Raw genomic sequence first — 23229 nt, 5'->3', positions numbered from 1 at the left:
GGGGATGGGAAGCAGAAGTAGCCTGGGCCTGCCAGAGAAGTAAAGTGCCATCATTACAGAGGGTGTGAACAGAGGGGCGGGGCCTGCCATAGCAGCCTCTTTCTCAGTGTGCTCTCAGCTGGCCCAGCATGACATCACAATATCTGGGAGTGCACAAGAACCAGCACGCTGCTCACACGCTGAGGTGGGGCTGAAAATAGAGCTGATCCCCAGGGGCCATGCCACTTCGGAAACAGGAATGAAATCTGAGCCCTTTCCCCATGGCTGTGCAATCTGCTGCTGACTTTGTAAACTCAGTGCCTGTGGGACATCAGAGTGGACTGCAAGTGCTCCCATGCCTGGGATGGGTCCAGCCTTAGCAGCCGTGGGCTGTGTGGGCATGCACATATGGAGGATGGGACAGAGTCTGGGCTCTTTCCATAGTTCCCACAGCAGGTGAAGGTCCATGACTATTGTGGTCCTGGTACCTGACTTCAGTGGATCTGCACTGGCTGATCTGTGCTGGTGGCTTTGTGAGCACAGCACCTGAGGGACACCAGAGCTGTTTGCCTGCATTCCCACAGTTAAGGCAGGGCTGACTGTGAAGCCAACCATAGTGTACTTTGTGAGCCCCCACAATGAGCGACAGGTCACACCACAGAGCTCACTCTCCTGTAGACAACTCTGGCAGAGGAATATTCAGTGGCTCCTCTCCCAGTGGGAGTGCTCCAATACAACCTAACTCACAACGCAGCTCAGAAACAGATCTGGGGGCTTCTACTCCAACAGCTGAGGAGCAGATCCTGCCCCAGACAGGGCTGTGGCAACCACAGAGCAAAGAGGAGACCCGGCTCAATATCCAGTGCAGTCTTTGGTCACCACAGCACCAGTCACATACCCATCAAAGGAATAATGACCAGAATAATGAGGAAAGATGTGGCAGGCATCCATACTGAAATCAGTCCTCACACCAAAAATATTATACTCACACAGGCTAGACAGGGATGTCCCCACATAAAAATAGCCCTCCAAGTCCACAGTAGACAACTGTTTCTCCTAAACACATAAAGTAAGAGAAATATAAGTAAAATGAAGAAGCAGAGTAACCACTCCCAATTAAAAGATCAATAGAATTCCCCTGAAAGAACAAACAATGAAACAGACCTCTTCAGTCTAATAGACACTGAGTTCATAAAGGAAGTAATGTAAATACTGAAGGAATTAAGAAAGGCTATTGATAGAAATGCAAATTACTATAAAAAGTAACTAGAAACTATAAAGTGGAGCCAATTAAAATTAGAAAACTCACTTGCCAGTATGAAAACTGAGCTGAAGCCAATAACTAGCAAATTGAATAATGCAGAAGAATGAATAAGGGATCTAGAAGTTAGAATAATGGACATCACCCGATCAGAAGAGCAGACAGAAGACCAAATGGAAAGAAAATGAAAACAATGTAAGAAGCCTATGGGATAATATTAAGTGCGCCAATCTATACATAATAGAGATCCCAGAAGGAGAAGAAAGAGAAAAGGGGATAGAAAGTGTAATTGAAAAAATTATGGTTGAAAATTTACCAAACCTAAAAAAGGAAATAGACATCCAGGTATAGGATTCTCAGAGAGTCCCAAACAAGAACCCAACCAGACCTACACCAAGACATATTATAATTAAAAGTCAAAAGTTAAGATAAAGAGAGGATTCTAAAGGCAGCAAGAGAAAAAAAAAGGGGGTTAATTACAAGGGAACACCCATAAGGCTCTCAGCTAATTTCTCTACAGAAACGTTGCAGGCCAGAAGGGAGTGGCAAGATATATTCAAATGCTTGAAAGGGAAAAACCTGCAAGCTAGAATACTTTACCTAGCAAGATTATCATTTAGATTAAAAAGAGAGATAAAGAATTTTTCAGACAAGCAAAAATTAAAAGAATACAGCAATACTAAATCTATCCTAAAAGAAAATTAAAGGGTCTTCTCTAAGTAGAAAAGAAATAAGAATCTATAGGAAAGAGAAAATCAAAATTGGAAATTAAATCATTTAGATATGCCAGTACACAGATTTTTTAAAAATAAAAAAATTCCATGAAAGCAGTGATAACCACATGAATAGCAAAGTGATAAACATGAAGATGTAAAAGAGGACATCAAAATCATAAAGTATGGGGGAGGAGAGTAAGAAAATGTAGATTTTTTTTTTTTTTTTTTTTAGAATGTGTTTGAACCTATATGACCACCAGTCAAAAACAAGTAGATGTAGTAAGGAGTTAATATACTGGAAAAAGTGTAACTACACATCAAAAACATACAATAGATTCACAGAAAAAAAAAAAAGAGAACACAGCATAATACAAAAGAAAACCACAAAAGGAAAAAGAAAAAGAAAGTAACAAAGAAGAAATACAAAATCAATTGGAAAGCAAGCTTTAAAATGGCAATAAATACATATCTGTCAATAATTACTTTAAACGTCAGTGGATTAAATGCTCCAATGAAAAGACATAGAGTGACAGATTGGATAATAAACCAAGAGCCTACAATATTCCTTCTACAAGAGACTCACGTTAGGGTGAAGGACATCCATAGATTGAAAGGGAATGGAAAAAGATATTTCATGCAAATACAAATGACAAGAAAGTGAGGGTAGCAATACTCATATCAAACAAAATAAACTTTAAAACAAAGTCCATAAAGAAAGATAAAGAAGAGCACTATATAATGAGAAAAGGATCAATACAAGAAGAGGATATTACACTTGTTAACATATATGCACCCAATATAGGAGCACCCAAATACATAAAACAAATACTAAGAGACATAAAGGGAGACATTGGTGGGAATACAATAATAGTAAGAGACTTTAACACCACACTGACATCAACAGGCAGGTCTTCCAGAAAGAAAATCAATAAGGCAAAAGAGATCCTAAATGAAGCAATAGAACAGTTAGGTTTAGTTGATATTTTCAGGATAGTATATCCAAAAAATACAAAAAAACAAGAAAAAACAGAATACACATTCTTTTGAAGTACACATGGAACATTCTCTAAGATTGACCACATACTAGGATATAAAACAAGCCTCAACAAATTTAAGAATATAAAAATTATTTTAAGCATCTTTTCTGACCACAAGGACATGAAACTAGAAATCAACAACTGAAAGAGAAATGAGAAAAAAATGATTACATGGAGACTAAACAACATCCTGCTAAAATACCAATGGGTCAGTGATGAAATCAGAGAGGAAATTAAGAAAATACTTTGAAACAAATGATAATGAAAACATACAAAATCTATGGGATGCAAAAAAGCAGTTCTTAGAGGGAAGTTCATGGAGACACAGGCCTTCCTCAAAAGTCAAGAAAAATCTCAAATAAAGAACCTAACCTAACACCTAAAAGAATTAGAAAAAAAATGACAAACAAAACCTAAAGTCAGCAGAAGGAAAGAAATAATAAGGATTAGAGAGGAAATTAATAAAATAGAGATTTTAAAACAATAGAAAAATTAATAAAACCAAGAGATTGTTCTTTGAAGGGGTAAAAAAATTGACAAAGATCTGACCAGGCTCACCAGGAAGAAGAGAGAGAGGACCCAAATAAACAAAATAAGAAACAAGAGAAGAGAAATAATAACCAATACTGCAGAAAGATAAAAACCATAAAACAATACTATGAACAATTATATGCCAACAAATTGGACAACCTAGAAGAAATGGACAAGTTTCTAGAAGCATACACCCCACCAAAACTGAATCAAGCATAAAGAGATAATTTGAATAGACAGATCACTAGAAGTGAAATAGGATCTGTAATAAAAAATAATAATAATAATCCCTACAAATGAAAGTCCAGGACTAGATGGCTTCACTTGGGAATTCTACCAAACATACAAAGAAGAACTTATACCAATTCTTCTCAAACTCTTTCAAAAGATTGAAGATGAGGGAACACTCCCAAAGACATTCTATGAAGCCACTATCACCCTGATACAAAAAACAGACAAAGACACTATCATAAAAGAAAATGACAGGCCAATATCTTTGATGAATATAGATGCAGAAATTCCCAACAAAATATTAGGAAACTGAATCAAACAATACATTAAAAAGTTCATACACCACGACCAAGCTGGATTGGATCAAGTGTCGCAAGAATGGTCCAACATATCCAAGTCAATCAATGTGATACGCCACATCAACAAAAGAAAAAACAAAACTGACATGATCATGTCTAAGTTGTAGTTCTCCACCTCGTAAGGTTGTTGGAAGGATTAAATAATGTAGTATATGTCAAGAAACTATCACAAAACCTAGAACCCAGGAAGCATTATCAGGATCATCATTATAAATCCATTACTCTCACCAACAATGTATGTATCATTATCACTAATATCTACTTTATTTACTATTAGCATTTTAAGAGTTTGCAACAAGATAATGCATATGAGAATGATTCTTGCCAAAAAAATAGTTATAAATAGCTTAAAAGTGTTGACATTTATTTTACTCTGAGTTGAAAAATATATTTTTAAATGGAATAAATTGAATTTAAGGTAATTGTGCATTTCACAAATTTCTTGAAAATCATCTCTTCCAGGGTCTTAACTCCTGAGAATGTTGAAAGATGATTTCAAGTGAAAAAACAAAGACATTTCACCAATCTCTCCAGGCCATAATATTTGTCTTTATAAAGTTCAGCTGTATACTTATTGCTCAGTTAATCACTGGTTTCATGCAGAAGCTTAGTTCAATCTCCTACAGTGCATTTTATCAACATGGATGAGGTAGCAGGAGGAGATTTACTATCTTATACAAGACAGGGTTTTCTTAAACTTACAAATAGGGATAAAAGTCATAAGTATCCAAAGATTTTCTTTGTGTCCAGAGGAGATGGGAAGGAAAAGAAGAGAGTCCATCTTCAACCAAAATTGTAGATACAGTTCTGATACTTATGTCAGTCCTTCCAGGCTCCAAGTGAGAAAAGAATAGAAAGACTAGGACACCCCAGATTGCTGATGACTAGTTTCTTCCAGTAGAAATCTCTGAGTTGTATTAGTTCTATGAACATGTGAAAGCTCAGCCCTTCATGAACACAGCGACTGTAAACCTAGTGGTTTCCAAGTAACAGTCATGGTGTTGATGATACTGATGATTAAAAAAATCACCATAACCCATCAGCATGATTTTATTGCCCTAAAGCTTTGACTATTGTTCACAGCTCATTGTTGTAGACTCCATTATGGCCTAACTCCAACATCAAAGGGAATTTCTGGAAAAGAATGAAAGACTACCATCATCAAAATCACTCTCCCCCTCATGGCTGTTCTTCACATGTTCTGATATATCTTGTTTTCCTATACATGTATATAAATTTAATTTTAAACACAGGGAAAACTGTACCAAATGCCTCCTGAGTCATTAACAGAGTAACATTCATCCCTGACCTGTGTGGAACGTAAGAATATACGTTCTGCAAATGTCACTACTTCTGGGACTCAACTTGGGAATCCCTGTCTCTTCCACAAACCTATTTTTTTATGATGAAGATGAAAATATTTTCATGTTCCTTAAAATATACAAAATGGAAGGGACTATTCATATTATTTATATAAATATATATATTTATATTATTTATATTATTTCTACAAACAAAAACGTTGTAGCGGAATATTAACACTGCCATCCAAAACTTAGAGTATTGGGACTTCCCTGGAGGGCCAGTGGTTAAGACTTCGCCTTCGAATGCAGGCAATGCGGGTTCGATCCCTGGTCAGGGTACTAAGATCCTGCATACCTCATGGTCAAAAAACCAAAACATAAAACAGTAGCAATATTGTAACAAATTCAGGAAAGACTTTTAAAACGGTCCACATCAAAAAAAAATCTTTAAAAAAAAGTGTGAAAGAAGCTGCTCTAGAGAATTTGCCCACCCATCAAAAAACAAACAAAAAAATAAACCTCAGAGTATCTTCACAGGTTCCTGTCCATCCTCAGGCTTAGGTAGGAGCCTTGCTTTCTTATTCCCCACTGCCCTCAGTAGGTGTACAGTGATCCTCCTGAGACATGAGAGAATTTTCAAGTACTAAAGGGAGTTATCTCCATAGGGTTGGGTGTTGCTTCCTACCTTATTGCAGAACAGAATAATAGATCGGGGTCCACTGTGAGCACAGGTAGAATGATGTTTCCAATTACACAATGACTGAATAAAATAGTGGCTGAATTCCAGTAATGGAGTCAGGTTCCCCAGTGGGTTGTGTCTCCAATAGGCAATCTACCTTGGCAAACAATCATGTGACTGAGAGGATGGAGTTCTTTTCCTGATCCTGTGTAGTCCCTGGGCATCAGACAGTATTCCTCAGGTAGTGGTATAGTGGTATCTATAAAATAGCTTCCCTCAAAAAAGTCCTGATTTGTAACACTTGCCAATTTCTGTGGTGTGAATAATCCTACCACAGGTGATTTTAACCTACTAATGTGATGTTACTGAACTTAGAGTTGGGAAGAGATGTACACAAAAGGCTCTTGGGAGCCAGAATGAACCAGTAGCTCCAGCATAATCCTGTGATAATATCCTTCTCCTGGTGTGCTACATCTGCACTCACCTTAGGGGGTCCCCTCTCAGGTATGGCATCCAGGTATCCAGATGTTTGAGTTCCAGTCCCTTATTTCTCCTTTCTCACTTGGCTTTCTGAATGCAAAATCTCTCTTTGTGCTTCTATTTTCTAATAATAGGACTCAGTGGTCCATTTTAAAGAAGTTAGTGGCACTTTGAAAAAGAATCCAAGCACTTGGTTTCTTATTTATCCTTCTAGAATGAAAAGGAGAACCCCTTGCCTAGAAACACTGTAGCCTGCTTGCCTTTATTTAGAGGAGAATAAAAATGTTTTCATTCTTCCAGATGTATTACTCTCCAATAAGACCAAAGAGATTTCTGTAAAATCACCGAGAGAGAACGAAACAACAAATGCACCTGGACTTATGCTGTCTCAAAAACAAAATCAAACACAGTCAAATCTGGTACCAAAAGAACACAAATTTCCTGATTGTAGAGCGCAGACCTATATTATTCTTGAACATGTCTGCTTGTTTTTTTTTTTTTTTTTTTTTTTTGGTGGTACGCGGGCCTCTCACTGTTGTGGCCTCTCCCGTTGCGGAGCACAGGCTCCGGACGCGCAGGCTCAGTGGCCATGGCTCACGGGCCCAGCCGCTCCGCGGCATGTGGGATCCTCCCAGACCGGGGCACGAACCTGCGTCCCCTGCATCGGCAGGCGGACTCTCAACCACTGCGCCACCAGGGAGGCTCTGTCTGCTTGTTTTACACGTCCTGAAAGAGGTATATTAAAGTTTCCCACTATGATGCTAGGTCTCCTTCTATTTCTGTCAATTTTTTCGTTATAAATTTTGAAGTGATATTACTGGGTGCATGAAAATTTATGATTGTGCTATCTTTCTGGTGAATTGACCCCTTTATCACTACGAAATGTTTTTTAAAAATCAAAATTAGCGATTTTGCCTTAAGGTCTATTTTGTATGATATTCCTTGCCATCTTTCTTTATCTAGGTTTTTACTTTCAACCTTTCTATATTTAAACTGTGTTTCTTGTAAGCAGCATATTGTTAGTTTTTATTTTTCTACTCTGAAAATCTTTATGTATTAGTTTGAATATTTAATCCATGTATATTTCAAGTGATTATACACATATCTGTGATTAATTATCTATGTATTTTTTCATTTCACTCATTATTATTCCAATTCTACCATCTATTATCTTATCGATTATACGTTCTTTAAGAAATTCTTTAATGTGTTTCCTTTATAATAAAACATGAATACCTGATTTATTAGTCTAATATAAATATAACATTTTATCACTTTAATACAATGCAAAAAATTAAAACAGTTTACCTCCTGCTCTCTTTTGTGCTAGTTTTATAATTTATTTTAATTATACATATATTTTAAATCCCATGTGGCATTGTTATTATTGTTTTATCCAGTGAACATTCACTGAGATTTAAACACAAATTTAATCTTTCTGTTGCTGTTCATTCTTTTCTGCATTTTCCTTTGTTAATCTGCAATCATTTTACCTCTATGCAAATTTATCCTTTTAATATTCTATCTACTATGAGTTTGATGAACTCCCTAGGATTGTGCTTTTGAAAATGCTTTTAATATAACAAATTTATGAAGAATATTTTTCAGTGTACAAAGCTCTAGATTGGCAGGTTTTTATTTTTATTCTTATAATATTTTGAAAATGACTATCAGTTATCTCTGGCTTCCATAATTTCAGTTAAGTATTTCTTTTTTCCCTTTGACAGCTTTTAATACTTTATTTTATTTCATCAGTTAATACTGTGATGAATTAAAATGTGGCTTTATTTGTATTATTTTCCTGTATGTAACACTTTTCGAATCTATAGCTTGATGTCCTTCAGCAATTTTAAAAGATTTTCCACCACTATCTCTTTAACTATTGCCTCTGCCTTACCATCTCTTTCCATCCTTATTGTATCACACTTACATGTATTTTAGATGTTTTCTTCTTGTTCCATATCTTTCTTAGACTATTCAATATTTCCCATTCTTCTGTTATCTCAGTGATTCTGTATATTTTCACATTCTTTAATTCTCCTCTTACTTGTGTGTAATCTGCTGTTATGTTCCTATATTGAGTCCTTAATCTCAGTTTTATTTTTTAATTTCCACGATTTTATTTGATTTTTAAAAATATATTCCAGTTCTCAGCTAAAATTTTTCATCTCATCTAATATTTTGAACATACAAACCCCCATTAAAAAAAAAGTCTAAGTCTTATAAATAGAAGATCTGAATATCATACAGACCTTCTACTCTTATCTGATTTTATTCTTCTTTTTCAGTCATTAGGTCTTATATCCTTGCATAGCTGGTAAATTATTTTGAAAGGTATTTTGTCAGAAAAAGATGTAGTGATAATATGAGTTTCTGGATGATATGCTTTTACTCCAGAGAGGATAAAATTTTGCTTCTATCTATAGTAGAGGTAGGTCACAATACAATTCTGAACTGATCTATTTTAAAGCTGGAATTTGTGAAGGATGATCTAGTTCCAGATTTATTTTACTGTTTGTAGATAACTCTTCAAGTGTCCTAAAAGAGTCAGGAGTAGCGTGAGCCAAATGAGGCAAGTAAAGCCCATGATTTAATAAGTGGGTGCCTCCTAAAATTTTGCACAATACGCACCAAATATGCTTCATCCTAGTCCTGGCTTTGGTACGAACTGAAAATCTGTGGTATTTACCAAGCATTTTTTCCTTGACATGTTCTAAATTCCAGATTTATCTTCTCAGATGCCTTAAGACTTCCTAAGCTCTGCTTAGCTTCTCAAATTCTTTGCCTTGACTTATAAATAAGCAAAAACCTCAAGAGGAAATATAAAGTTTTTTTATTTTTAATTTTTTTTTTCTGTGGCTGTGCCATGGGCATGTGGAATCTTAGTTCCCCAATCAGGGATGGAACCCATGCCCCCTGCAGTGGAAGCCTGGAGTCTTAACTACTGGAACACCAGGGAATATGCAAACCTTTAATATCAGGTTCATCTACCTATACTTCTCCCTGGATTCCCCCCCCCCCCAAGTCACCACTTTCTCTGTAGTTCTCCCATGCTTTCAAGCAGATTTTTAAAAATTTAATCTACCTTTTCCAGTTATTCCCTGAAGAATGGCTGGTGGAAACAAGCTAGTCTATCATGGCCAGAAATGGAAATCCTTTCTGTTTTTCTATATGTGTGTGATAATGACAGGTTGAGAGACAATTTCACATTTTTCTCAAATTGTAAATATTCTTGTGGATGTTTTAAATCATCCACATGGATCTTCATTTTCTTCTGACCATTATTTAAATGTTGGTGTTCCTCAGTTTTTCTCCTTGAGTGGTACTATACATACAAGGCATGAAATGCTGCCCATATTCTGATGAATCTTAAGTTTATAAACCCATCCCAGAACATTCATCAGGGCTTCAACCCCAGACTTCAAATACTTCATGGAATACCTCTCTCTGGATATCTTCTGTGCTCCTAGAACTCAATATGGCCAATAATGAAATTATCATCTTCCTTTCTACCTCCTTATTCTCTCAACATTTCTTTCTTCTTCTATTTCCTGTCTTAATTAATGATGGTTGCTTCCCCAGGATCTTATCTTAAACTACAAACTTTATAAAGTCATTCTCTACTCTTTTATATTAAACCTCACATGTTTCATCAAGTCCTCTATATGTAGGAGTATATATGATATATGATATAATAGCATATTTAACATATTTGGTATATATAGTATAAAATATTTAAATATGATCCCCTCACCTACCACGTGCACACTGAGATTGCCCTAAATTAGGATTTTGATTTCCACCTAGACTTTCCCAACATCCTGCTAATTCAGGGATGGCAAAAGCTTAAGTTGTGCCTGCTGCCGCTCTCTCTTATTTCTCTTCTTACCCTAATGACAAGCATCACTTCCTTATTATTGGATACGTTCCTGCTGAGTCCAGGTACAGTTCTGAAGTCCTTCTCAAAGCAGCATTCCATACAGACACTAGTAGACTTGATAAGAGAGTGGAGTCTCATTTGTCATCATCTTTCTATCTTTCTCATACATACAGATGGTATGTAGCTAGTATAGCTAGTGCCACCAGAGATACATCACTAAGGGAGAACTGATCATGCCACTTCCATGTTTAAAAAATCAATGAGGGTCTCCTCTTGCTTATAAAAGAAGGTAACATCTCACTGTTTGTGTGTATAAAGCCATTTACAATCCAATTCTAATGGAAAAGTTCAGACTTACTTGTTACTGACACAAGTATTCTACACTTTCATGGAAACACATCCCATTTCTGTAATCTGAAGGTCATTTATGTTTCTTTTTTTTTAACATCTTTATTGGAGTATAATTGCTTTACAATGGTGTGTTAGTTTCTGCTTTATAACAAAGTGAATCAGTTATACATATACATATGTTCCCATATCTCTTCCCTCTTACATCTCCCTCCTTCCCACCCTCCCTATCCCACCCTTCTAGGTGGTCACAAAGCACTGAGCTGATCTCCCTGTGCTATGTGGCTGCTTCATACTAGCTATCTATTTTACGTTTGGTAGTGTACATATGTACATGCCACTCTCTCACTTTGTCCCAGCTTACCCTTCTCCCTCCCTGTATCCTCAGGTCCATTCTCTAGTAAGTCTGCGTCTTTATTGCCATCTTGCCCCTAGGTTCTTCATGACCATTTTTTTGTTTGTTTGTTTTAGACTCGATATATATGTGTTAGCATATGGTATTTGTTTTTCTCTTTCTGACTTACTTCAGTCTGTATGACAGACTCTAGGTCCATCCACCTCACCACAAATAACTCAATTTCACTTCTTTTTATGGTTGAGTAATATTCCATTGTATATTCCATTGTAATATATGTGCCACATCTTCTTTATCCAGTCATCTGTCAATGGACATTTAGGTTGCTTCCATGTCCTGGCTATTGTAAATAGAACTGCAATGAACATTTTGGTACATGACTCTTTTTGAATTATGGTTTTCTCAGGGTATATGCCCAGTAGTGGGATTGCTGGGTCTTATGGTAGTTCTATTTGTTGTTTTTTAAGGAACCTCCATACAGTTCTCCATAGTGGCTGTATCAATTCACATTCCCACCAACAGTGCAAGAGCGTTCCCTTTTCTCCACACCCTCTCCAGCATTTATTGTTGGTAGATTTTTTGATGATGGCCATTCTGACTGGTGAGAGATGATATCTCATTGTAGTTTTGATTTGCATTTCTCTAATGATTAATGATGTTGAGCATTCTTGCATGTGTTTGTTGGCAATCTGTATATCTTCTTTGGAGAAATGTCTAGGTCTTCTGCCCATTTTTGGATTGGGTTGTTTGTATTTTTGATATTGAGCTACATGAGCTGCTTGTAAATTTTGGAGATTAAACCTTTGTCAGTTGCTTCATTTGTAAATATTTTCTCCCATTCTGAGGGTTGTCTTTTGGTCTTGTTTATGGTTTCCTTTGTTGTGCAAAAGCTTTTGAGTTTCATTAGGTCCCATTTTTTGTTTGTTTGTTTTGTTTTTATTTCCATTTCTCTAGGAGGTGGGTCAAAAAGGAATAATTTATGTTTCTTTTGTTCATGCCATAATCTTTTCCTAAAATTATCTTCCCTATTCATTACAAGCCTGTTTAACTCCTATAGTCTTATTCTTTCCTAAATTTCTCTGAGCAGAATTAGTTGATCATTTCTTGGATCTCCAGAACATTTTTAAAATCTTTAATAGTGAACATAGCACTTTTCATTATTATGTTTTTTAATTAGTTATACATATGTCTGGGAGAGCATTCCCTTTAACAACTGTGTCCTCACTCAACACAAAATGCCTAGCAGGTGCTCAATCAATATATGTTAAAGTAGTAAATTCAATGGGCAACCCTCTTTTTTCTTTAGGAACAGTGTCAACAGTGTTTGCTTATTTCTCTTTACTCATTTATTCAACAAATACATTTTTGAATATCTACTATGTGTTATTCATTGAGCCACATACATAACAGAAATCTGCCTTTTCAAGCAAAGCATCACACTGCACCTAAAGCAACAGGAACCAATTGAGAAACTACTAAGTAGTTTTTACACTAACATTTCAATCTGTTGTGCTCCCTTCCATGGATGAAGGAACTGAAATGAAATATTTGGCTTTCAGAGAGTTATGGCACAATTCTTGACTCAGTTTGATAAATATTGATCTTGTATAAATTACTCAGGAGAGGCGGTCAATGGTTCCCTGAACAACACACACACACAGCCCCCACTCCCTTCTATGCAAAGACATAAATCATTAATGAATAGAGCCCCACATGCTCTATGAATAAGTCCCTTGGATTCAAAGATGACTGATACTCAAGCATTTTCTCATTTGAGTGCAGACCTAAATTTAAGTAAGCAGTCAGAGTACATGAAATTACAATGCCCATTTGTTCACTGTAACGTAGAAGATGCATAATATGTTTTCAAGGGTAAACATGCACACTTCCAAGTAAACACCATTAAGCGCAACTGCACATTTGTGCCTTTAATAAAATTGAAAACAAAGGGGATAGCTCTTTAGAAACATCTCATGTCATGATCATTCAGTTTTAAGTTTCAGTTGCTGGTGGAAAGTGGAGGGTTAGTGTATGTATGTGTGTGGAATTGTGTAGAATTCCTTTTCTTTGACTACGGTTGAATCAAGGCTTTGGTTTCATCTGCAAAGTGTGAATAGCACAAGGAGTGGTCTGTGTGGGGTAAGGAGTCATTAAGATTGAAAACCAAAGGGCAGAAAACATTGGTTTTTCACAGTTTTTAGTGGTAAGATTACTAATAAAAGTGTTTACACTCCAGGGTCTTCACTGAAGGGACAGGAGGGAGGATAAAGAGAGGGACTGAGAAATACCTTGTAGTCACTTGGCAGGACCTGGAATTTGTCGTTCGAACTCACACAAGAGGTCAAAATGGTAAAAAACTTCTTGGAAAAAATAAAGGAATGTGACATTTTCTTTTGGTACCTTGATTCATGTGACTTTTCCCACCTTGAATGTTTTTTGCCTGGCTAATGGCACTATGGGCCCTCCCACTCCCAGTGGAAACTGGGGGACAGTGAGCCTCAGGAGTAGCTCGCACACCTCCTCTAAGGAAGCAGAAAGTTGAATTGGAATCTCAATTGCAAAGGTGAGCACCAAATGAGGAAATACCAAACATCCAAGAAAAGTCTATAGCATAAAAAAGAGACAATAAATTCAATAAACAGACCTTATACCCAAAGAAATAGAGTTAATATTAGTACAATAATTAGAACTAGGTTTGTGGAACAGAATAGATATGTTCTTTATTATTTCTGAAAGTAAAGGAAAGGTCAATAGATGAAAGTAATAGGAAGTTAGATTTCGGTACAGTGTGAAGTAAGAAATTTTCAAATAATTATGATCATCCATCATGGGACTTCAAGCGAGCACATACAAGCTCTAGCCTTGACAAAATGTTTGTATTTTAATTAAATACTCAGTTAAAGGCATTATTAAAACAGAGCAATTTAACAACGATAACAAGGAAAAAAAAATTAGCCAAGAGACTAAAATTAAACAGCCCAGACACCAGGGAACAGGAAGAAATAGCCCATGGTCACTGGATCTGATATATAGTAGCCCTAAAATAAGTATTTGTCAAATATACCTAAGCACCATCAGGGCGAATATATATTCATCTTATTTACCAGCAAAATGACAGACATCATTTCCATTCAATTTTCATTCTAGTAGGGAAGCTAGCTAATAAATAAATACGTAATATATATGTAAGTAGTGATAATTTCCGTAAGGAATAATGCAGATGGGGGTAAGGGGATAGAGAATAATGTGTGATCACTTTTGTTGATTTGCTTAGTTTTGGAGGTGAAAGGGGAGACATTTGAGCAGAGACCTGAGTAAAGTGAGGTAGAGGATTAGTCACCTAACACTCCAAATTACGCCAGAACTTATTGGCTAAAAATAATATTTCTTATCTCAGGATTTCAGTGTGTCTGGGGCCTGGGTGTGGTTGAGCTGGTTCCAGTGTTATTTTTTAAATTAATTATTAAAAGAAAATTTTTGGCAGCGCCACACAGCATGTGGCATCTTAGTTCCCTAATCAAGGATCGAACCCATGCCCCCTGCAGTGGAAGTGCAGATTCCTAACCATTGGACAGCCAGGGAAGTCCCAGATGTGATTTTAGACATGTTCCTATATTGCTGGGAACTTAGAGTTTTCTGAGCTGTGACAGATTCAGGATGCCACTAGCCATTCTCAAGGTAGTTTCTGCTGGCAGGTGGAAGCTGCAACCTTATGACTTCAAGGTCTCCCCTTGTAACTATTAAATTTTAGACAATATAATTGCTTTAGATCAGCAGAAAAAGAGAGATATATGTGTAGTGGCCAATAGCTCCTGTTACGTGTAATACCACATCAGAAGTTTGGACCTACTTAGATAAAATTAGACAACTGGATACCTGGCTAAAAGTCTCCTTGAAGTGATAGATCCAGACTGGGTTTCAGGCTTATTCTCTTGAATTCATATGGTAATGAGATCTATTTTGTCCATTAACGTTCAAGTTGTCACTCCTCCTACTTCTTATTGGGCCTGTTGCACCAAAATGGCAGATCAAGGGATTGAGATCCTGATCATACAAGATCCCAGGACCTGGAAGTCAAGAATATTTTCAATTTGGTGTCCATTCTCCAAACTGAGGCAGGATTATGCCCTGTTTCAGCAGGAAGTAGCCACAGCAGTGGGCCTGTTGTTCCCTGAAAGATTTGAGGAAGGTTGAAACAGGAGTGGGGCTTGAATCCAAGTCCCACTAAAACTGAGCTCGTCTGCCAAGTTTATGATCAAGCTCTACCCAAACGATTATTCCTTTTCTTGACCAGCACCCGCTCTCCTCAAGATTGAGGAGTGTCAAAGAAAAGTCTGGTTCCTTCTGCTCCAGGGGGTCTTCAAGGGCCTCCTTCAGTTCCTTTTTCTGACACCAGAACTGTTAAAAGATAAACTGAGACATATTAAAAATCAATTTGAATCATGCAGCATACAACCTATCAGATAGAAAGGAGCTTCAGGGAGCTGTACCAAATGAGAGAGCTTTATAGGCAGAAGGGAGCAAGAACAGGAAGCTATATTTTTAAAAAGTAGGTTGGTTATTACAAAGTTACTTTCCTTTAGAAGAGGGCAGGGGTCTATCAGGAAGATTAACTAGTGCTGATCAGACAATTCCTGATTGACTGGTTTGAGATTCCATTTCTGGGAGAGCTGAAACTGTATGTAAGTCTGTCTTGCTTTGGATGTGGGGCTTAGCATAAGTGACTCCATCTGGGGCCTGTGGTCTTATTTTTAAGGGCAGTTAGCCACAGACTCTTAAAATATTATATATTTTCCATATATAAGGTGGTAATCTAATTCTTTCATTATAAACTGGGCACATATTCCATGTCCTCTGTAGTCTGCTAATTCCCTAAGGGAAAAATTTGTTCACGTTTATGAACTCCACTGCCTAGCATTGAGCCTGGCACATCATGTAGAGAACTTGCAAAGTCACTCACATAACATGCGGCCTAGTTGTTGTTCCATTATTATATCTTATGAAATGGAGCATATATCATATGTATCCAAGCAGACATACACAAAAATACATATAAATAGATTAGCAATATAAATAATTTTATGAAGTCCTCTTATTTTGTTGGTTCTAAACTCTGAGAACCTCAGAAAACAATGTGCTTCTGTGTTCTCAAGAAAAAAAAAAATATATATATATATATATATACTCTTCCTTGTAGTTGGGGAAGAGTGTAGAAACATAAGCTTTGGGGAGGCAGACCTGCTTACATTTTGTATGCCCTTCCTTTCTCTCTGCCACTTCTGGCTCCTGCAGTGGCTCTGCTCTGACAGGGTGCATGATGCAGTCACACTGAAGGGCATGTTGACAATAGTGTGGGCCAGGAGCATCAGAAGTCGTGTCCATGGGTGTTCCCTGCTCTCCTTTATCTCTGGTCAAACTTCAGAGGCTGATGCTCCACTTTGGAAACTAGGTTTGGGTGTGGGATACTCAGAGCGCTGCCTCAGAGTGAGGAGGATTCAAAGTGACAAGGCTTAGAGCACCTTGGAGAGCACCCCCATGCCATGCTGGAGGGATGTTAGAGATGGTGAAGAACCATGGGGGAAATGAGCTGCTGTTAGGAATGAATATGTCTTACCAGGTCACCGTTCAGCCTAAAATCCTTCAAAGCTTACTGGTTTTCTGGGTTTGAAGTTCTCAGGGTCTCCCATGGCCTCACTGCCTCCTTCTTCAGCCACATGTGAGATGCCTTCCTTCATTTTCATTGCTCAGACCTACTGGCCTTTGGTAGTTCTTCAGATGTGACTGGTTCTCCTGCCTGAGGGGTTTTGTGGAAATGCTTGCTTCCATGCGGCAGTTTTCTTCTCCAACCTTCATCCAGCTAAATCCAACATGCACTCCCCTGACCCCTCAAATTTGGTTAGTGCCCCCAGGTTTAGATTCTAGCTCCCTCTACTTGCCCTTTCTCACAACTCATCACCTTTCAACAGCTTGTCCATTGTGTCTTCTTCACTGGATAAGCTCCATGAGAGTGAACACCAAGTCTATCTCACTCATCCCAGGAACTGCCATGCCTGTCCCCTTGTCAGATGGACACCAGACCATTAAGAAATATCTGTGAAGTGAACACACATCTTAAAACTTTTAAAGATAATTCTCTGTGCTGACTGGGTGGTGCTACCAGGAACATGAGAACCAAATGGGCTCTGCCTGCTTTCTTTCTCTTTCAAACCCAGCTGGGAAGCAGGAGGATTGAAGGGCAGACGGTAGAGGTGGGGATTCTGGGTGAGGAATCTCAGCCAGGGAGCCAGGCCAGGAGCCTCACTGTGAAATAGGGACATTTTCAAGGACGTGACCCTCTGCTGGAATTCCTCAGTTCCAAGGTTGTCATTAACTTTGAACTGTTATGCAGCGTGAATAATTTGCCTGTGGAAAAAGTTAGCACTAACAGTAATGCTACCTTCATCATGAAAATCTTGAAATCCTGACTAATCACAGCGGAACTCAGTCAGACTGCCATTTCCATAACACGGAAGTATAACCCATAGCCACACCAGCAAAGCCACCCCTTAACAAACAAAGGACCTGGTGCTCTCATGGAAAGACCAATGGGAACCTGAGGAATCCTGAACCCCTAAAATGACTTGGGGAAATAATTTGGATTGAATTAAGTTATTAAACACTAAAGTAATATTTAATGTAATGAATTCAAACCTCTATATTTGGATGGGTTGAGCCTTCTGGGTGTGTGTCATTTGGTCAATCTTCTCCAAATCATTAAAGGCACTCATTTGAGTGCCTAAGATACATTCCCTTAGGGGGCAGTAATAAAAGTGAAAGAAGGGTTTCTATCCACAAAGATCTTATTGTCTATTCAGAGAGACAGACATAGGGAAATAAGTGAAACAAAGTGCTAGAATAATGATAATATATTTATACCTTTCAAATTCCAATGATACTTTCAGCCCCTGTGGAGAAGCAGACCTTGAAGAATTCAGCACAACCTCCAAAGTAACAGTTCTATGTTTTTTGGACCTCTGGCATTTACTATTGACTCATGGGTTCTCAGTTTCCCAGGTAATCTCATATATCAATGCTGTATAGGATTATTTTCTCCAAATTAGCAAGCGTGAATGTGAAAGGGTCTTAACTCTACTAATTATAGCAAGCTACATGACTTTGTAAACTGCCTTAGCTAAAAACTCAGAATTCTTATTATTCTCAGTGTTCTTAGCAGATTATCAAACAGTGTTTAAAGGTATGGTTTGCATGACATTATTTTATGTTGGTTCTTTGCTCAAAGACTATAATTCTAGTGCTTGTGTTTCAATGACTCTATACATAAAATGTCAACATGACCTTTATTACATGAGACATTTAGATTTAGTTTACCTAAAATTCCAGCTATATTACTGATAGTGATATTTTAATGATAAATTTATGAAGTGTTCACTTTTTTGCATAATTCTATACATGTGATCACAATGACTGGGGCAGGGATTGCCACATGGTTTTGAGGGAACCATGGGATAGTTTGGGATCAACTGGAAAGAAATGCTGTCTTTTTTTGACTTGGCATGAACCTGGGAAGATGCAGGCCTACTTTCTTCTCTTAGCTGCCATCCTGCAATCAAACACAGCCTAATACCAAAGATAACTTGAAGAAGAACAGCGGTGATTCCTAATGTCAATTTAAGCACCTGTACCATTCTCTACCTGAGACTACTCTACACCTGGCCTTGCATGTAAGTGAGCCTGAGATTCCTTTTTATGTTCACGTCCATGAGTAACACCTTGAGATTCCACTGTCTAGGGCTGCATCCCATCTCTGCTCTCACCAAACTTGGCCACCTCAGGTGCTGGTGGGAGCAAAGCAGCCACAGGAGAGCACAGGCATCAACATGTCAGCTGAGGTGACTACTGGTGAACAATTTTCCTCCTTGAATCATTTTTTAGAGTAAGAATAGCCAGGAATGATTAGCAATAATTTGAACATGGAGAACCTAGAACAAGCCCATGATGACTGCCAGACCCCATGTAGACAAAGATTCTAACAGGAGAGAACTAAACAAGTAAAAAAAAAAAAAAAACATGCATACCTGTTACTGAAGTAAAACTCAGTTGTTATCTTTTGAATAAAAAGTAATATTTTATTTGCTTCTGGTAACTGCCAGAGCTATCTTGATGCCTCAGTGTCCAGTAAAATGCTGAGCTAGTGGGGTATGGACAGCCTTCCCCAGGGGCATATGGAAAAAGAAAAACCCAGACATGGATAATGAGAAAAAAATGTTATCACACTGTGTGCTTGGTCAGGCCTGCAATGTTTTTCAAAATAGTTTCATATCAAAACAACTCATGATCCTCCACAAATAGGAATGGGGAGAGACAGTGGATTATCACCTCAAATCATGCAAATCAAGTCAGCAAAGCATAAGGCAAATGGACATGAGTCTTCCAAGTCTGGGTGCACTGAGAGTCAGCTCTGAAGGCAAAGCAACTTCAGCAGGGAATCACCCTCCTGGGTTACAAGAACTCACATGCGGGAAGGAGCCAGCTTGCTGGGATCAGTCAGTCTTAGGTGGTGTTGCCAGTCCTCCACACATGACCCCCCAAGAATGGCACAATGAAATGACTTTTTTCCCTACTGAGGACTCCCTTTTTTAAAAATAAACAAGCAGGGATTCCCTGGTGGTGTAGCGGTTGAGAGTCCGCCTGCCAATGCAGGGGACACGGGTTCGAGCCCTGTTCTGGGACGATCCCACATGCCGCGGAGCAACTAAGCCCGTGCGCCACAGCTACTGAGCCTGCGCGTCTGGAGCCTGTGCTCCGCAACGGGAGAGGTCGTGACAGCGAGAGGCCCGCGCACCGCGATGAAGAGTGGCCCCCCGCTTGCCGCAACTAGAGAAAGCCCTCGCACAGAAACGAAGACCCAACACAGCCAAAAATAAATAAATAAATAAATTAAAAAAAATAAAAATAAACAAGCAAAGTTTCCCTAATTTGAGCCACATTCAACATTGGAAGAAGGCAGTGGGTCCTGGGGTGGGGAGAGTGGGAAAGGAAGGCAGGAGTCAGGCAAACATGCTTGGGGATAAGGTGATGGAGAGTGTGAAGCAGGTCTCTGAGGACTGAAAAGGGAAAGGCAGGCTGAGCATCGGTAGTTGTGGCACTTCCGGAGACATCATTCCATGGACACAGAGCTCCCAATTTTCTCTCTTAGGATCTCCTGGGATAGTTATCACAGGTATTCACCATGTTTTTCAAGTAGGTAGGAACTCCTTTCTGCAAAGGAAAGAAGACTGGCACTTCTATGTCCTCACAGTGATTACTCCTGATTCTTTGGGATGTGGCAAATGTAAAGGAAGATGGCTTTGGGAATAATACATATGACAATAGGGCCCCTGACAAGATTTCAACAGAATGTTGCTATAGATAGTGACAAAAGGTAAGATGCAGGGCACAGGTAAGGCTGGATGGTAGGGACCACTGTTATAAGACCTTGTTGTATATTTTGGCTTTTGCTAGTAAAAATCTAAGATATTTTTAAGACACCATTTTTGGAAAAGAAAAAATTAAAAACAGGAAATGAGATTGGCTTGGGCTGTGGGATTCTTCCAAAGAAATGAGAGAAAGGACTTGCTTTACAGATTTAGAAAATGGTAAGGACTGGGGGCAAGGGGCAGGATACACCATCCTTTAATCAGTGTTGAACATTGCCCAAGACTTTCCCCAAACATAGTTCTATTTACTCCTTCTCTACAGGGTGACAATATCCATCTCCATTTTTAAAAGGGAAGAAATTGATGGCTTCCCTAGATTACCCAGTTAGAAGCAGGGCCAGGATTCAATATATGATGTTTGACTCAAAGCCTATGTGCTTTTCCACTCTCCCAGGAAACTGGTGAGCCTTCTTTGTAAGTAGGACCTTACAAAGCAGATGGAATGGTCGCCATGATTCCAGGTCATTGGCAGTCCCTAGTGATCTGAGTACCACTGCTCTGGAGGTTCCAAAGAGTGATCCTGGTAGAGTCTTGGGGCAAAGCAAGGAGGGGCTGGCATTCCTCCTAAAGATTATTTGTCTTTTGTCCCAGCCTCTGTGCAGGGTATTGGCAATCCCAGTCCTAACCATAGTCACTCAACAGAGTAGCTTCATAAAATTGCATCATGAAGCCTAAGACAGTGCATCTCTTCAGGCTGACAGCCCCGCAGATTAAGTCAACATTGGTCAAACACACTTCCCCTCCTGCCTCCTGGGATCTCACCTTGGCAGCCCACTTAAAGAGCCAGTTCGGAACTGGGCAATCCAGGTTATCAAGGTAATACATGAAAACTAGAGAAGGAAAAGAAGGACAATTCAGAAGGAAGAAAAATATTAGAAAGATACAGTACAAACACTGCAAACCTTCCATCTTTATATCCAGGCCCAGAAAGTAAGGAGGGAGGTAACACGGAATTCAAGTGAACTCGCCCGTCTGCCTTGCCTTATGGGAGACTTACATATAAACATTTTGGAAAACAGCCAAGGCACATTCTACTGCTATTTATTAAATGCCTGACAAGTACTAGACACTTGGATATATCTCTCATTTAATTATTTCTCTCATTAATCATCTCAATCCTAAGGAGTTGATGAAATTGAACCCCAGTTTATAAATGATAAAATGGAGACTCAGAAGAGTGGGGTGACAAGCCCAAGGTGGCAGATCTAACACACGTCACAACTAAGGTCAGATTTTGCTGCAGCCTTAAGGCCACACTGATTCCAGTCCAGCAGGTGGCCACATGGACCCCTCCCAGCCTCTCTCCAGAGGCTGGAACTCAAGGCAGGCAGTTTCTGAGTTCCTGGGTTTTTGCTGAGCAGGAGCTGCCTCCTCAGAGATGGTCCCACCAGCCCTCCTGCCCCACCTTGGCCAGCATGTGCATGGACAGGACCAGCCTGAACTGAGTTTCTAAACCTTCTAGTTCACTTGGATGTTCTGATTTCACCTGAACAATGCAAGAGTCAATAAAGAATGAATTGATCAGATTTAAACATCCACCTTGCATTGTAGCCAAGCTTCTGGGGTAAATTGAGTCTCCCTTGCTTTTTTGCACCCGTGCCCAGTCCCTGACCTCAGGGAATAAAGCATCCTGCATTTTATGTGCCTTGCAGTCAGCCTGGCCTTCACATGGGTGGTCCTGGCTGGTGCGCCAACACGTGCCCCCTTTTTACCTTTGCTCCCCCTCTTGCCATTGCTCTGGATCGCCAGCCTCTGTTTGAACTGCCTCACCTGGATCACGCACAACTTCTCTGAAAACTACGGCATGGAGGTGCTCTGGGCCAGGGTCACATGGATCTTCTACCCTTAAAGTCCAGCTCCCGCCACTGATGCACATAAACGTACCACACCGCCAGTTAAGGCATGACATTGAGGCCAGCATCTCAGATGGGCAGAAGGAAAGCCCACAAGCCAGAAGCAAAGGGAAATGATTCTGTTCCTCCACTTGGCATTTGCTCCCTTGCACTGTTACTTCACTTCCTGCCCTGTCTGCCTACTTGCTCTGCAAAACTGTGGCTCCTCCCACCTGGTGTTCTCATTTGAGAGCATGTGTTACCCAACTGTGAATGGTTCCTTGCTGCTTTTAGTTATGTGGGGAACCCACTTCTCCTTTCTCCAAGATGGCAATGAGATTTCAGAGGATTGGTAACTTATCAGCTGTGTGATCCTGGGTAAGTTACTCAACTCTTCTGGGACTCAGTCCTTACCCAGGGAAGGGGGCGTCACACTGCCCCAATGGGGCCATTTCTCTCTGTCCTCCCCCTAAGCCCCAGTCACTGACCTCTATGCACAGAGGATGGTCAGGCAAGGTTACTTACACCTGGAGATCACAGGAAGACACATGAATACCTGAATATTTAGTAGGCAGAGATCCTTACTTGTTCTGGGTCACCAAGAATAACAAAGCCATTTCATCTCAATAAATACTCACAGAATGACCACTATGTCTATGGTACTACTATAGGGAAGATAATTCGATCCTGAGAAACAACAGGAGTCACCACTTACTGAGCCCTTACCATGTACATACATCATGTGTTTAACATGCAGCATC

At 39.1% G+C, this 23229-nt stretch overlaps 1 pseudogene; it reads right to left on the bottom strand.

The window, feature by feature from the left end:
• Window positions 1-19313: 19313 nt before the first annotated feature.
• The window catches only part of LOC132511323 (phosphatidylcholine transfer protein-like), a 28027-nt pseudogene continuing 24111 nt past the window's right edge, over window positions 19314-23229 (bottom strand).

Source organism: Lagenorhynchus albirostris, chromosome 20, assembly GCF_949774975.1.
Source record: "Lagenorhynchus albirostris chromosome 20, mLagAlb1.1, whole genome shotgun sequence".
Classification (NCBI taxonomy): Eukaryota; Metazoa; Chordata; class Mammalia; order Artiodactyla; family Delphinidae; genus Lagenorhynchus; species Lagenorhynchus albirostris.
This window is presented reverse-complemented; position numbering and strand designations above follow the sequence as displayed.